A 17,396-nucleotide genomic window follows, 5' to 3' on the forward strand; every position below is an offset into this window, starting at 1 on the left:
ATGTTGGAATGTTAAAAATAGACTAAAATATTTTTCTGAAAGTCAAATTTCAGTAACAGGATCACTGGAAAAGATTAATGACAAATTATGGTAGAGGCTTGTCATAAGAAGTACACATGCACTCAAATAAACAGGAAGCATATCAGCTGAATAAAATGTGACACCTATGCTGACAAAATAAGAAGAATCTTAACTATATCCTTGTGTTTTTCTGTTTATTATTTTATAAATGATTCCATTAAAATTAAAAATGTTAGGTATGATGTCCTTTGTTTCATTATTTTAATCATTTTTTCCACCAAACTATAGAGATAAAATATAATTATAGATATTTATAAAAATATTACTGGAGCTTTATAAATACACCCATGACATTTTGCAGTGGTGAATCCAAGCCCACATAAAGATTAAAAAGTTATTGAAATATAGGTTGGAGGAGACCCTCATCTATAAAATGGAGTAATATAATAAAGCTATCAATTTTACAAGATTATAAGATTTAAAAGACATGTATGATACATATATATGTCTATAAAATGTTATAATTGCATGAAAATTTAAAACTTTAGAAAATATCATAGAACAAATTCACTGCAATATGCAATCGTAATGAGGGCTTATTATATCTCAGACATTGTTATAATGATGATCATAATAGTAAAAGTGAAAATAATAAAAAAAATTCATTGATTGCCTAGCAATTACCATATGTCAGGTATTATTCTGAACACTTCACATATATAAAAGTATTTAATTCTCATAACAACATTATAAAGTATGCATTGTAATTATTATCCACATTTTATGAATGAGGAAATTGAGGCACAGAATTTTTAAGTATCTTACATGTATTATGACATTAAACTCTGCTCACAATTCTAAGAGTTGATTACTGCTATTATCATCATTTTACAGATGAGAAAAGTAAAGAACAGAAGGTTAAGAAAATTGCCTCAGGTTATTGAGTTAGTAAGTGGTGGAATTGGGATTTGAGCATAAGGTCTGGCTCAGACCCAAGAGCTTCATTATTATGCCTTACTATAGGGCCAATGGACTTTTCAGTTCTTTTATGAGTAAATAAGAGGAAGCAACATTCCAAGGTGTGGTGGTTTGGAGCTGTTATGTACCCCAGAAAATCATGTTCTTAAATCTACTTCATTCCTTACCTATTGTAAGAAGTACCTTTTGATTAGGTTATTAAAGTGTGGTCCTGGGCAAGTCTTGTGCTTTGGATGTAAGGTCTAGGAAGCCACCTCCAATCACAAGATTTATAAGATATTTTCCTACATTTTCTTGTAAAAGTAAGGTCTAGGAAACCACCTCTGATCACAAGATTTATAAGATATTTTCCTACATTTTCTTGTAAGTGTTATGGTCTTATCTCTAATGTTTAGGTCTTTGATCCATTTTGAATTCATTTTTGAGTAGGGTGCAAGATTTGGATCCTCTTTTTAATTCTTTTGCATATGGATATCCAATTTTCTTAACACTTATTGGAGATGCTTCTCTCTCAGTTGTGTTGGTTTGACTGCCTTATCAAAAACCAACTGTCTATACATGAGAGGGTCTATTTCTGAACACTCACTTCCATTCCATTGGTCAGTATATCTATCTTTATGCCAATACAGTGCTATTTTGACCACTGTACTTTTGTGTGAAAAAGTCAGGTAGTGTGAAACTTCCCACTTCATTTTTCTTTCTCAAGTTATTTTTAGCTATTCAGGGCACCCTGCCCTTACAAATAAATTTGATTATTGGTCTTTCTATTTCTGCAATGTAAGATGTTGGGATTTTAATTGGTATTGCACTTAATCTAAAAATCAATTTGGGTAGAATTCACATCTGTGATGGTTAGGTTTTGGTGTCACTGTCACTTGGCTAAGCGATGATACCCAGTTGTCTGGTCAGGCAAGCACTGATCTGACCATTGCCACAAGGATATTCCATAGCTGGTTGATAAACTGGAAGGCTAGTGTATTAAATCATCAGTCAGTTGATTGCATCTGTGGCTGATTACATCTTTGATCAACTAAGGCGGGTCTCCCACCAATGTGATAATCCACTCAGGTAAAGACTTTTTAAGTATGAAGGGAGACCTTGGGCTACTTCTTCAGTCAGTAAACCTCTCCTGTGGAATTCATCCAGACCCTTCATCAGAGCTACCAGCTTCACAGCCTACCCTACTGATTTTGGATTCTTCCATTCCCACAGTTGCATGAAGCACCTTTATAAATCTCATATTTATGGATATCTCCCGTCTGTTCTGTTTCTCTAGAGAACCCTGATTAATACATCTTGGTACTGGGAGTGGTTCTTGAGATACAGAATCTTGAAAATGAGTTTTTACAATTGGTTTTCTACTCTAATTAGACTCAGAGGCACTAATGACTCTGTTTCCAATAATCAAGATGACACAACAGTCAATTGGGTGAGTTGGCAAGAGATATATGCAAAATATCACCATTGGAGTCTGCTAATTGTATGCTTATATGAGGCAAGGCTTCGGGTGAGAGTGCTTTTGACAATTTTATGGAGTTTTGTAGATGTTGACTGGTTGTTGATATATGCTGGATACAGTGATGAGAGAAAGGGATGAGCTGAAGGCTTCAAATTTGAAACTTAAACACTGTATGAATGATGTAAAAGTTTCTATGTTTGCCCTGAAAGAAAATATCATTTCCTGTGGTTACAGATTTGAGATCTCTGAAAACCAGACACAGAGCCTCATTGTGCAAGTAGCAGATTTATCATGTAAACTAAAATCTCAACCCTGCAAGGTATCTGCTGTTAAAGTAAGGGCTTTGATTGGAAAAGAATGGGATTCTGAAACTTGAGATGGAGTTATATGACTTGATAATGATGGAAAGGGAAAGATGAACTCCCTGGAATCTGCTGATCTTTTGCTAGATAGACTTGTAATGGACTGTCCTTAGTAGAGAACTATCCAACCTCCAACCTGCCTTGAGGAAAATGTTCCATTTACAATAGCAATGAAAATAATAAAATATTTAGGAATAAATTTAACTAAGTATACAAAAGATCTATGCACAGAAAACTGTAAGAAATTGAAAAAAAAATTGTGGAAGACCTAAATAAATGAAAGTGCATACAATGTTCTTGGATTATAAGACTAAATATAGTTAGAATGTTGTATTAGTCAGAATACTAATACCTGAAGGTGGGTCTCCACTTGAGCTGGGCCCCACCTTCATTTCTTTGGAAACATTTACCCTTTAGGGAATAGTCCACCTGACTATTTGCTTTGTCTCTCAGGCATGCCGTAATTATGCCCTTTCCTGGGGCAGTGTTGGAGCCTGAGAGTGCTCACAGTTATATCTACTGAGCTGTTAAAAAGTTGAAAAACAGCCCTTTCAGAGCCAGATGCCCTCTCCTTGGGTTTGCAAAACAAGAACTGGAGTTGGTATGTGGCTCCATGTGTTTCCAGGCTCTATGTACCCCTTTTCTTGAGGTCTAGCCCTCTTCCAGTATTTTGAGGTGTCCAACTCAAAAAGCCTCTGTTTTATTTTTATTTTTTTCCCATCAACCCCACCCCTTCTCTGCTGAGGCAAAAATTCCTGGTTCCTTTAATGCTTCCTCCAGGTTCATCAGTGCTTGGAGCCTGTTTTCACAAGCCAGAATTTGTTAATTAAGTGACAACTGGAGTGTGGTTTAGCTAACTCCTTGTTGCTAGTAAAGTCTGTCTATTTTCTCCTCATGGAACCAGCCTGCTGGGCCCATGGGAGAAGGGTACCAGCCTCCTAGGCTTGGGAGGCTTACAGTTCTGTGTGGATTCTCAGCCTTTCCACCCATTCCAGACTGAGGTATGCTGTGTGTCTAGTCACTGATGTCCCCCCAGCAGTTGTACTGCACCATTCCCGCTATTTTACCAGCTACCCTGGAGGATGAACTAAATTCCACACCTCACTATGCTGCCATCTTCTCTCCCTCTGATTTGCACTTATCTTAGTTATTATATTAAAATTTTGATCATTAAAAGTAAAAAGAAGAGTCACTGAATACTATTGAATTTTTTTAATTAAAAAATATTTAGCAATGTCTCAGTGTCTTATTCATCAGCATAATGTATACGGACATTTATTAAGGCACTATTTCCAAAGTGAATCATAATTAAGTTGGTACGGAATCATCCCATTTGGGCACCAAAAATAAAATTCTATTGAGAAAATTTGAATAATAATATATTTAGCATCCACTTTGCAGTTAAGACTAGTTCTTAAAACAAGCAATTGATTAGTAACCCATCCTGCTAATATTCACTTTCCTGTCAGAACTAGCACATACACAAAAATCTAAGAACCACTTTTATGTATTTGGTATTTATTAACTGGCGATGAAAAAGTCCATTATTTTTCTGTAAAGTTCTATGAGTTATATTAAAAACTAAAAGGAAATGATTTCTTTCTTTTCTTCTATTGACAGGTTCCATTTTTTAAAATGGAGAAATGTAATTTAATATACCACAATAAGCATTCCTTGAACTCATTTCTCTTCACAATGGAAGAAAAGCTAACATTTATAACCAAAAAAAAAAAAAATAGACTTTTTTATTCTTATTTTAAAAGATATTTATTTTTCTATCAACTAGAATTATTTTACTGACACACATTTCTAAAGTATTTATTACAAAGTTTTATCTCATACAAGATCTACACCATTTGCCTTGATATAAAATCTATGAGTATTTTTAAAACATGTTTTTAACTCTTTGAACTATTCTTCCTTGTTCTAATGGAATAATAACCCACTTCTAAGTACTTGTTAAGGGTATATGTTACTATCAATTCATTATTCGTACTTAGATGCTTCAACTGCCTTGTTCACCCATTAATCCCATAATGTAAAACATTCTTTCAGAAGCTGCCTACAAGATGCTGAAATAGCTACAAACTACACAAACTGTCTGACTCTCTCCTGTATAGTGCCACAAAGCTGGATATTTGGAAATTATTTACATTATCAGTTGAATTACATAACCTGATTTTAGTATCATACAGCTAGCAAGAATAGGCACTGCAGGAATTTAATGTGACTGGCTATCTCTATGGGGGTCTTTCTACTTTGGAATTCGATATCTATGTTTAAATGTAACCAGCTATGAAAGCCATTGTTAGATTATCCCTTCTGTAACTTGAATTATCTTAGAATCAAGACAAGAATAGAAACTTAACTTTTAAATATCTCTTTTTGCCTACTTAAGAGAAAGATACTGAGTAATCAGCAAGAATTAGTGAAAAATAAATCATGAACTTGCAATTAAAAGACCTGTGTTCTAGGGCCCTCTTTAACTTTAAAAGGTGGGTTGATCTTGGGTGAGTCACAAGCTTCACTGAAATATTCTTGACGAATTCATTTGCACAACAGGGAGAGTGAAATAGAAAGTTTCTGAGGTACTCTTATACTTATGTTAGGCAATTATACACTCAAAGATCTGAGCAAGAAAGATTGAAAGAACAAAAATTCATCTCAGCAGAGATCATTTGTTATTAGTGTTACAGGGAGAATAAATACAAGTTTTTGTTTTTTTTTTTAATAGTGGGTGAAGACCAAGTTGTAGAAGTCTCTCCCATCAACAGCTAATAAAATTTTTAAAGAATCCTGTCACGGACATGATCTTAAGGGAAAGATACCTATTACAGGGATTCACTGGCAACTTTTTACAGCACTTTGCAAAACATGCTATCGGCAAGGAGACCCTGACCATTAGTTTCTACCTTAGCTCTGATTCACAGCAAATAGGAAATGGAATAAAGTTGAAGAATAATAATGAATGAAAACTCTCCCTTAACTATGGAGTTTAATCAATTGCAAAGGGAGTGAATAAAAATTTTCTGCAAGTAGAATTTGAAACCTCAAACCAAGAAGTGACAGCTCTAGTGGCCCTGAATGCAGAACATGGAGTCTGTGGGTGATGGCAGAGAGGCTCAGAACTGGATGATGAGTTCAAACATATGCTACTTAATCATAACAGGATTACAATGGTTGGCATGATCACACTTTAAGTGTATATTACATTAATAGCACTCATTATCTATAATATTCATATATTTAAGCTTATTTCTTTTGTAAACAGTAACAATTCATTCCATAAACCTTATCAACTAAATATTTTTATTTGTATAATGTTCCACATTTAGAAAGAAATTTCAGTTGTTTTCAGAGCTATGTACATAAAGAGTGCAAGCCTATCTTAGAACTATAGTTAGATTCTGTTTTCCAGAATAATGCTTTCTATATCTAAGAGTCAGAAAATGACAGATTTCTCTCCAAAGACCAGAGTATATAGGAAATACAGAATTCTCTATTGTTGATTACATGGTAAAATAAATGAATTGGTAAGAGAAGGCCAAAACAAAAAAGCTTGTTTCACATTCATATATCTCATAGTACCCAAAGATGATTTTAGAGAAAAATCATTGTTCTAATAAAGGAATTCATATATTTCAGTTTATGTGTAGTAATAACTGTTTTTTTTAAATATCCATTGAGTCTCCTTAAACAAAAGCCATGAGTCTGATGTTTTCTTTCTCAGTTAAGGGGGTAAAAAAAGCTATGCAGTACCTGAGGAATTCATGTACCTTGTAAATATTTGCTCCTGGGGACAAATGATAGCAACTGAAATATGGTGTCTTTAATTGAACTAGCAATGCATGGACATTTAGGCATGTATACTGAAAGGATAAATTTCTCTGTCTTGAAAATATTTTAATTTTATATGCATAACGAAAGTCACGATTATTTGTGATGTAATGTCATCAATTTATATTCAAGTAAAATTAATTAAGCATACTTTCTTAATTAATCAAGCTATTTTTAAGTATATCTCTATTGCTACATCTGGCCATAGCTCCTTTATTGGAAAACTGCAGATAGAACAATGAGGTTCAGAGCCTAGGCTCATATATCACTTGGCTTCTTAGGTCGTCGCACATTATTTGGTGTTAGGTTTGTGTGTGTGTGTGTGTTTGTGTGTGCGTTGTCTTCATTCTAGGGGAAAGATCATGAAATTCTTCTTCATGCATTCCTGAGTTTGAATATAAACATAAACACCCTTGGCTGTGTGAAATTAAATAAATTAAACAGGCTCTTGAAGCACCAGTTTTTTGTTTTGTTTTTTATTTCTTTATCTGTAAAAAAGGAAAAATGCAGTATATCTTCATTCATAAATGTAAAAAGCAAATTGGAAATTCTCATTCTTAACTTCCTTTCCTCTTTATGTCTTCTGTTCATCTCAACACTTTTTTCTCCTCCTCACTGACTATTCTACATTCTCCTTAATTATTACATATCATTTCTCTCCATCTTTCATGTGATAGAGTCTGAAATATATTCATACAAAGTGCGTTCCCTTTTACTGCTGGGAACACAGCTTGTCTATATCTTCTCAGCCTTCCTTGAAGTTAGGAGCACCCATTTGACTGAGTAGGCAGAAGTGAAAAAAATGCTGCTACCATACCTGACCCATGGAAACCTTGATGCCATTCTCCTTTCCCCTTTCTTCCGCATCCCCTGCTGAATATAAATGAATGGTGGGACAAAGAGGAGATTGAGCCATTAGGTCAAAGGAGCCTGAATCCCTGAACACTGGGTGCAGAACCACAAGTATGGAGAACAACTGTAACCAAAAATAGTTTTGTATAAAGCCCTTGAGAATCAGGGATTGCTTTTACGTAAACTGGCATTACTTTAACTCATGCAAAAAATGGATACCTTTAAAGGGGGCTGCTGTGAGACACTAAATATTGATGCAGCATACAGGGAGCCAGTGTCCATAAAACACAATGGGAAGCTGGACACCCAGAAAACTAAGCCATGCTGTGGTAAAACATTTGGCAAATAGGTCACCTGTATTGACATGAGACAATGTGTCTGTAGCTCTAGGGGAAGAGGTTGCAAAATGAGGTCTTAGTTTTGTAGGGTGATTTTTACAAGTCATGTTTATCAATATAGAAGGAAGAAATAACTTCGAGTAAAAATTGAGCAATATGCAGGCAACAACGAAAGGAAAGAGAGTCTAGAAATTTGAGCTCTTGCAGGGTTGAAAAAAAGCAACTTTTTTCAGACCTCAAATACTATGAGATAATACAAAAAACTGTTTTGGACAACAATGTCACATTAAGACTTAGCCTTTTTATAGGTTACAGAAACTTCCACAACTTCCACAATAACTTGAGACAGCAAATATGTAGGGCATCAAAACTTCACAAAAACTTAATCAGCAACTGCAAACACTGCAATAACTCAATCCAATTTGGTTTTGACTCTAATTTCTCATAATAAGGTCAGCCACAAGATTGTTCTTCAGACACCAGTTTCAAGTTCAGGGGCTTCCATGGCTGTCCACATTTCTGACCATCTGGCTACAAATTCAGACAGTTCCCACCATCCCCCTGGGTTCAATAATTTGCTAGACCAACTCATAGGACTCACTGAAAGTGCTATACTTAAACTTCTACTTTTATTATAGTAAAATAATATGAAAAGCCAAAAGAATATAAAAAAGTCAAAAGAAGAGAAACCCAGGACAAGGTCTGGGTGGATCTCAAACACAAGCTTTCATGTCCTCTCCACGTTGAGTCAGAAAACTGTACCCTCCTGGTATAGTTCTGATGTGTTTTCTCAATCATGGATGCTCTCTGGATCTTCAAGTGCCATGAATTTAAATTAGGATGCATTATGTAGGCATCATTGATAGAATCAATGTCTGTGTGGCTGAACTCAATCTGCAGCCTTGCCTCCGTGGTTTTGGCTGACAGGATGTGACTCAACGTCCCTATGCCCTAATTCCAGGATTGGTCTTTATGGTGTGGCCAGCTTCCACCCTAAGGCTGCGTGTGTGACTGGCTCCACCCTGTTCCTATCAGGCATGGTCCTGAGCCCACCAAGAAGAACAAAAGATCTTTTAATTATAGGACGTTCCAAATATTCAGAGATTGCTTCCTCAGGAAATGGGGACAAAGAACAACCAATTTTTTTCATTATACTTAAACTTTATTGCAAAATTCAGATTAATATGTTCCCTACCTGAACATATTGTGCCAGATAGTCCTGAGGTAGCCATCATTAAGTTCAGAAAAAGGAAGAGAAACATGTGGGAAAGAAGGCAAAACAAAAACCCAGAAAAACTGAATCTGACTTAAATGTGCTTATGGATGTAGTTATTGACACATACACACATAGAAGTTTAGAAGCTTATAAATCAAAACATCAATCTAAGAAGTGTTGATAGCAATTTTATTGCCAAAGAAACCACAAGCCTGGATGAATAAAGCACTTGACATTTTTACTTAAAACAACATTCAGAATCCCCAAATGGCATTGACAGTAAGTGCACTATGAAAGCTGCTAAGTCAAAAAATAGGCTAAAGGATGGGCCACGGTGGCTCAGCAGGTAGAGTTCTCATCTGCCATGCCAGAAACCCAGGTTCGATTCCTGGTGCCTGCCCATGGCCAAAAAAAAATAGGCTAAGCATATTCTTCATTGCTTGCTTACTTCAAATTTAGCCAAGGAGGGGAATGAACAGGAAGATCTTCTCAGAACAATACTGTTTAACTTGCTAAGATCGCCAATGCAATACATCAGAGATGGACTGGCTTCTCTGACAGGGATTTATTTAGTTACAAATTTACTAATTTGGGAAGGCACCTGGCTAGTCTGTTGGGCTTCTCTCCCAGCTTCTGGGTTCAAAAGGCTTTCCCAAGGGTGGTTCCTTTCTGCATCTCTAAACATCTGGGTCTGAGCTGGCTCTGAGCTCTGAGCTACCTTGTACCAGGCTGTACTGAGCTGGTTCTCTCTCTTCTGACCTCTCCTTGTAATCCTCACACATTGTAGGAGGCACGTCCCTTAGCCCATTGCTGATATAATCAGCCATAGATTAATTTCACATGCTGATTTAAGTCCACAGCAACAGAACTGGGCACCATCACCTGGCCAAATTGACACCTGAACGTAACTACTACAAATACATAAAGTTGTTCCTCCCCGAGAGCAGAATCAGGGTCTGTGCTGACTAGAAAGATCTGTGCAGCCTTAGAGGTGGGCAGAGCCACAGGTTCATATGAATTTGTGCCTTGAATCACTATGCTGAATATCATCAATAAACAGCTGAACAGGAAATAAAAGATAATTTTGAGAAATTTCTCAATTTTAACATGCATCCAAATCACCTGGGAGATTTATTAATACACAGCTTGCTGTATACCATCCCCCAGAGTTCTGATTCAGGAGGTGTGGGTCGAAGCCCCAGAATTTGCATTTTTAAACAAGTTCCCAGGTGATATTGATGATGCTGATCTAGGGACTGTATATTGAAAAAGACTGGAAAAGAGCCAACAAGATTGTCGGGTTGTTTATTGCAATATCAATTCTTAGTGCAATACATTCAAGTGTACTCCAACTAGCACTACGTCTTATATGTAAGGCAGACCTGGGGTTGAAATTTGGGGTACTGCCAAGTCTTTTTAAAAAGGTGATAATAACAAACATTACAATTAGGTAAGGTTTCTGAACAAAAGAAGAAAAGGGAACTAAACTACTGAACTGAATTCTTGGATGACAGCAATTTTATCATATTTGCCTTGGTGTAACCAATCCAGCATAGAGTAGAATAAAATAGTAAACATTGAAACCTTTTTTTTTTAATTTGGCATGCACTTAATCTATAAGTTAAATTATTTGTTTATGAATGTCAATTCTACAAATATTTATTGTATTTGTTCTGTGTTAGATGACATACTAGACAGCAGAGAAAGGAGAAAAACACACAGCTCTTGTACTCATGGAGTTTGTGGTTCCACAGGAATCTGAACAAATAAGTTGGCAATGACAGTGTGGTGTGCTGAGTGTTATGATAAGAGAAATACGGGGTCTTAAGGAAACATTAAAAAGAGATAAGTTAGTTCTTTGATTAGGGTCATGGACAACAAGAAGGAATTAGCAATGTGAAAGGGGTGGTACTCTTAGGAAAGAACAGTGTGTACAAAACCCTAGAGGCAAGAGAGCTTGAAAAATTTGGGTAACTACAGGTCATTTAAAATGGCTCTATAGTAGTTTAAAATGCACATGGGGAAAGTAATGACTAGAAACAAATACACAAGGACCATGTAAAAAGTTTGGATATTAGTCTAACAATACTGAGGGCACATTGAATGTTTTAAAACTGAGAATTACATTATCAGATTTCAGCCCTGAAGATAGCCATATTTTTATGAAGGACATAATATGAGTATGTCTTGTAAAACTAGAAGACCCATCTTTATTGACTCAGAGATGGGTTAAATGTATGTCATGAGTAATCAACTTGGTTGTGTTTTATTTCATCTACATGATATTTTAATATCAGTACATTTTTCTACCTGTGTTCCATGGTGGGGTAAAGAGTAGAGGCAATATCTCTCAGTGGAGAGTGTGTTGGAAGGAAATAAGACTGGAAGCAAGGAGACCAGCCAGTATACTGTTGGAATTATAATAGACTTGTATGAAATTATTATGAGCTGGTGGCTATGGGGATGACAATTTAAAACATGAGAAATTTAGTAGCTAATTTGTGGGAGTTAATAATGTGGGAGTAAGGAAAGAAATGGGTCAAGGCTTATTTTAAGATTTAGGTTTGGTAATCAGTTGCTTCTTAGGGTTTCTTTTAACTTCATCAGCTAAAGTGAAAGATCCTCGAGGGCAGAGACTATTTCCATTCCACTGACTGTTTCCCTCAGGGAGGTCTCCTAAAGTACATGCCATTAAATGACTTTTGATTGGTTATCTCAGGTTTAAGAGCAGGGCTGTATTAGAAATTCTGCATCTATTGCCTTCATCTTTCAGAAATCATACAGTTCAATGAAACTATTCTGAAGCAAAACTTTAAAAAGTGAATATGAATAGAAAATAGGTTGGAGACAAAGGGCATAGAATCTAGCATGTCAGAAATGAATAACACAATCTTTCTTTGTCTATAATTGGAGTTGAGAGAATAGACAATGAAAAGGTTTTGGTTACCTTATTAATGTGCATTATCACTTATTTTTGAGGTCCTCTAAAATACTTATGCAAATTTTGGTTTACACTTAATTACTTATCTTTTTTCGTGCACAGTTTTCTTTCATTTTTATGTTTAAATATAAAAGCAAAAAATTTAAAGTAGGGAAGGACTCTCCAATATAAGTAGTATTCACTGGAAAAAATACTCATGAGAAATGTTTTATTAAAAATAAATGTAAAAAATTTTTAAAATATAACAAGTGAACTATAATTACTAGATGACAGTTTTGAGTGGCTGCATGGGAAGATAATACTCAGAGCAACACAAACGTGCCACAGAGACAATGATACAAGAGAATCTATTATAACTGACTCATTTAACCAACTTGCAAGATCAATTCCTGTTCTCTATCCATTATATAAACCATACTCACTAAAACCTCTGACTCCATAATCGCTAGTAGTTGATATGCGAATTTCTGATATGCCTACACTCTTGTGTTTCTATAAGTTAAGATGTTTGTTTATAGAGTCAATTGCATTATTTCCCAAATTTATCAATGTTGATCTTATTAATGACTTCATGTACTTGAAGACTGTGATTTGTTTACATTACAGATGAATATGGTTACTAATATTTTGAATAGATTTAGTTAATGAACATTGGTAAAGCAATTTTGAAAAATATTGCAAGATTCATTAAAACAAAAGAATATAGTCTCTGTGACAGAGAAGGCTAACATATGCCAAAACCTCCCCCTGGTTCTTTTCACAGTAAAAGAGCTGAAGCTGGGCACATGGTTTCAGAGTTAGAACACATTGCCCAGCCTCCTTGCAAAACTAGCTTGGTTTTTTGACTCCATTCTTTTCAAGGAGAAGAGAAAAAAATTTGCATGCAACTTTCAGGCCAATCCAACCTAGAGGTCAAGTCTCATGTCCTGAGCTGCTGCTTTTTTCCCCTGCAAGCTGTAAAGCAGATTTGGGCAGTGATGTAGCTTCGATCAAGAAGATGAGGACAATGTCTAATTAGTTGGTACAAGCAGATGGGGAACACCATGAGGCAGAGTTTACCTGCTAGTTAGTTTATTTCATCAGAGAGAAACTTGCATTTTATTTAAGCCATTGCATTTTGAAGTTTTTTTTGTTTAAGCAATTTAGCCTTTATCCTAGCTAAGACAAATTCTTAGCCTGCAAATCCACGGTTAGGAATGTATCCTAAAGAACTAATTTTATGTTGTAAAAGACAGTCCTGTTTTATAACTTTCCTTTCTGAAACCCGAAATGAATAAAGGGAATGAAGGGCACTAAAAACAAACAAAATTGGCAATTTTGAAGAGCTCCTACTCCAGCAAACACACGAAAAACTGAGACTGTGATTTCTTTGAACTCTCAAGGAAATTTGAAAAGAAAAATACTATATCATGTGCCAGATATTTAACATGTTATCTCTTTTTATTGCCAATTATCCTGGGAAATTTCCCAATTTTACCAAAAAGGATATTGAGAAATGAACATATACCGAGGAAAGACAACAAGAAGTAAGCCATGTGAGGGAAAAAAAGAGAAGGAATTAGGGATATTTAATTTAAAGAGGAAAATATTTATGATTAACATGGGTAATATTTACTGAAATATTTCAGAACCACATAGTATAATATGGATTAGATTTGTTCTGAGTTAATCAAGGTCAGAATTGGGGCCAGCAATTGGAAATGATAACTAACAGAAAAAAACAAAACCCAACACATTTTAGCTCTACAAAAGGAATATTTTTCTAATGTGTGGAGTTTTACTACAAAAAAAGAACCATAATTTCTGGTGTCTAAAAAGAAGCTCAGTTACCATTTAATAGAGAGTATTCAGACAGAAAAAAAAATGGCATCTAAAGTCCCTTTTATTCCTGAAAATCTATGATCCATTATTTATTTGCCAGGCAGTCTTTCTTCATTAACATTAATTACCAAAACCTTGTCTGATTTGAAAATCTTGAATATCGATTTTTGTTTATATAATTGCTTTGGCTTCTTTTGTGTAGCAAGGACACAAACTCTGCATTCTGCTTAATTTCAAATCCTCAATCCAGCAATTGGGATATTTATTTATGCTTTTTCAGCCTTGGTTTATCCATTTCCAAAATGAAGTTGATAATACCTAATGTCTACATTTTTTTTTTTTGGCATGGGCAGGTTCTGGGAATCGAACCTGGGTCTCCAGCACAGCAGGGGAGAATTCTGCCACTGAGCCACCAGTGCCCCACTCTGTCTACACTTTTTGAGTGGCAAATAAGACAAGTACTCAGCACAGTTTTATTTAAAAGTTAAGAAATATTAGGTATTATGATTATATGCTCATTGATTTTATCTATCTACATGTGATTTTTAATATTCAAAAAATTCAAAATTATGTAAGTAGTTCATTTATAGAGCAGCTAGCCATTTTTTATTATCCATAAATCATTACTGAAAGTATCATCATCATCATAACTATATTTAAAACCACCACTAAGAAATTTCAAGTGATATTAAGAACTCAAAAATTCACAAACCTTCAGATTATATTTAAAAACAAGGAAGATTTCTCCATTTCTAGATCCATATATGATGCCTAATGACATGTCCAGTACCATTAATGAAGGACTTTGTTTTAGTTTGCTAGTGTTACCAGTATGCAACATACAAGAAATGGGTTGGCTTTTATAAAGGAGATTTATTAGAAGTTTACAGTTCTAAGTTCATTAAAAAAGTCCAAACTAAGGCATCCAGAGAAAGATACCTTGACTTAAAAAAGGCTGGAGGTTTCTGGAACAACTGTCAGCTAGGAACTCATATGGCTGGTTTCTGCTGACCCTTTGGATTCTGGTTTCAAACAGCTCCCCAGGGGCATTTTCTTTTTGCTTCTTCAAATGTCTCTGTCTGTGTCAACTCTAAAGCTTCTTCCAAAATGGTTTCCTCTTAAAGGACTCCAGTAAATGTATTAAGACCCACCTTGAATGGGCAGAGATATATCTCCATAGAAACCATCTAATCAGAAGGTCCCATCCACAATTGGGTGGGTCACATCTCCATGAAAAAAACTTTATTAAAAAGATCTCACTCTACAACATGAAATCAGGATTAAAGAACATGACTTTTCTTGGGTACACAACAGTTTCAAACTGGCACAGACTTCTTTGTCTTAAGTTGCTATTTTTACTTTTGAGAATCAACTACTTAGAATAGAGCATAGCATGCATATATAAACATGCACAAAGCATTATTTCATAGACCTTTGAACTATTGCATAGTAACCTGTCCCTGTAATCATACCCAAGTCAAGTGATAAGTTTCCATTGGCTCACATCTTCAGCACATGCATTCAGTCTTACTTTTAGCCTTTCTGTCCTGTAACTCATTACAGTTTTAATTGCAAATTTACATTTCTCTTATTAATCATGATGCTGGGAAGACACAGAGCTGGGGGTAGGCTAAAGCTGGGAGAAGGCTCTTGTCATCTCATTTTCTATTGTGTACAAATGTTTCAGAATGTTTTCATTCTGCAGACCAGGGGAGATAATAGGTATAATGGAAAAGCTTGGCCTTACCTTAGACTTGGAAGCTTGCAACAAACAGCTTATCAGAGCAGGAATTCTCTGGCAGGGCCCTCTCCTCCCAAGATGGATAAATACTCAACCCTCAGCACAGATTTATCTCTCCCCTCCTATTTGAAGTGGGACGCGAGGAGCTGCTTTCTACTGACTCTGACCTATGTTTGGCCTCCTGGGAAGACTAGCCATGATGGGATCCCTTTCCCTGCTCTTTCAGGCCTGTGCCAGTTTAAAAGGATGTGTATACCCTAGAAAAGCCATGTTTTAATCCTAATTCCATTTTGTAAAGGCAGCTATTTCATCTAATCCTTATTCAGCGCTGTATGTTTGAAACTTTAATTAGATTATCTCCTTGGAGATGTGACTCATTCAAGAGTGGTTGTTAAACAGAATTAGGTGGAGATGTGTCTCTACCCTTTCTAGGTGGGTCATGATAACTTTACTGGAATCCTGCAAAAGAGGAAATTCTGGAGAAAGTAAGAGATTCAGAGAGAGGAGAGAAGAATGACATAGCCACGAGAAGCAGAGTCCACCAGCTAGCAACCTTTGGAGATGAAGAAGGAAAATGCCTCCCAGGGAGCTTCATGAAACAGGAAGCCAGGACAGAAAGATAACAGATGACCCTGTGTTCATCATGTGCCTTTCCACTTGAGAGAGAAACCCTGAACTTCACTGGCCTCCTTGAATCAAGGTATCTTTCCCTGGGTGCCTTAATTTGGACATTTTTATAGACTTGCTTTAATTGGGACATTTTCTTGGCCTTAGAACTGTAAACTAGCAACTTATTAAATTCCCCTTTTTAAAACCATTCCATTTCTGGTATATTGCATTCTGGCAGCTAGCAAACTAGAACAGGGGCCTTTAGGATACATAAGTGATAAAGAAGTCAACTGAAAGTTTCTGTTGTGCCTGAGTTTGTGTTCCACAATACACCATGTAGCACCTTGCTTTACAAGTGAGATTGAAAACAAATACATGTGTATATCTGCCATTTGAATATCATTTAAATTTGAAAAACATGCTATCTTTTGCTCATTTATGCATTGGGAAGTCTGTTTCTTATATATCTGTGGAAGTACCTCCTGTAATCTCTTACAAGCCCCTGATTGGTTATCCGCATAGAAACTAGCTTCTCCCAATCAATGGCTTGTCTTTTTCACTCTTTCAAAAATAAAAGTTCCTAATTTTCATGTAAACAGATTTATTAGCATTTTTATGTTAATTTGTCCCATATAAAAAAAATTGCCTATCTAAGTCATGAAAATATTTTCCCATACTATCTTCTAGAAAGTCTAGTGATTTTATTTTCACATTTCTATGATCCAGCTCAATCAATTTACTTTATAAATATTGTGAGAAGAGGGATACATTTTTCTATAAGGGAATAGCCTATTGACTAAGATAATTTATGTAATAACCACATTTCCCAACTGTTTATAAACCCATTCATTATAAATCAAATAACTATATGAGGTCAGTTGCTAGATTCACTGTTCTGTTTCATAAATGTTTATTTTTGGGTCAGTTCAAACTGTCTGAAATAAGATAATTTTTAATAAGCCTTGAATTTAATAGTCTATACTGTTCTTTAAGATTATACCAGTTATTGTTGACCCTTTGTACTTCCAATAAATTTTAGAAGTTTTCAACTTCCAATTATTAAAATAAGTACACAGATTTTATTGGGGTTGCATTGAATCTATAGATGAATTTGAAAAGAATGGACTTCTTTATAATACTGACTTATACAAAAATATAAAACATGTACATCCCTTAAATAATTTATGTCTTTTAAATTACTTTCAAGAATTTTTCAAGGTG

The sequence above is a fragment of the Tamandua tetradactyla genome, chromosome 5, assembly GCF_023851605.1.
Source record: "Tamandua tetradactyla isolate mTamTet1 chromosome 5, mTamTet1.pri, whole genome shotgun sequence".
NCBI lineage: Eukaryota > Metazoa > Chordata > Mammalia > Pilosa > Myrmecophagidae > Tamandua > Tamandua tetradactyla.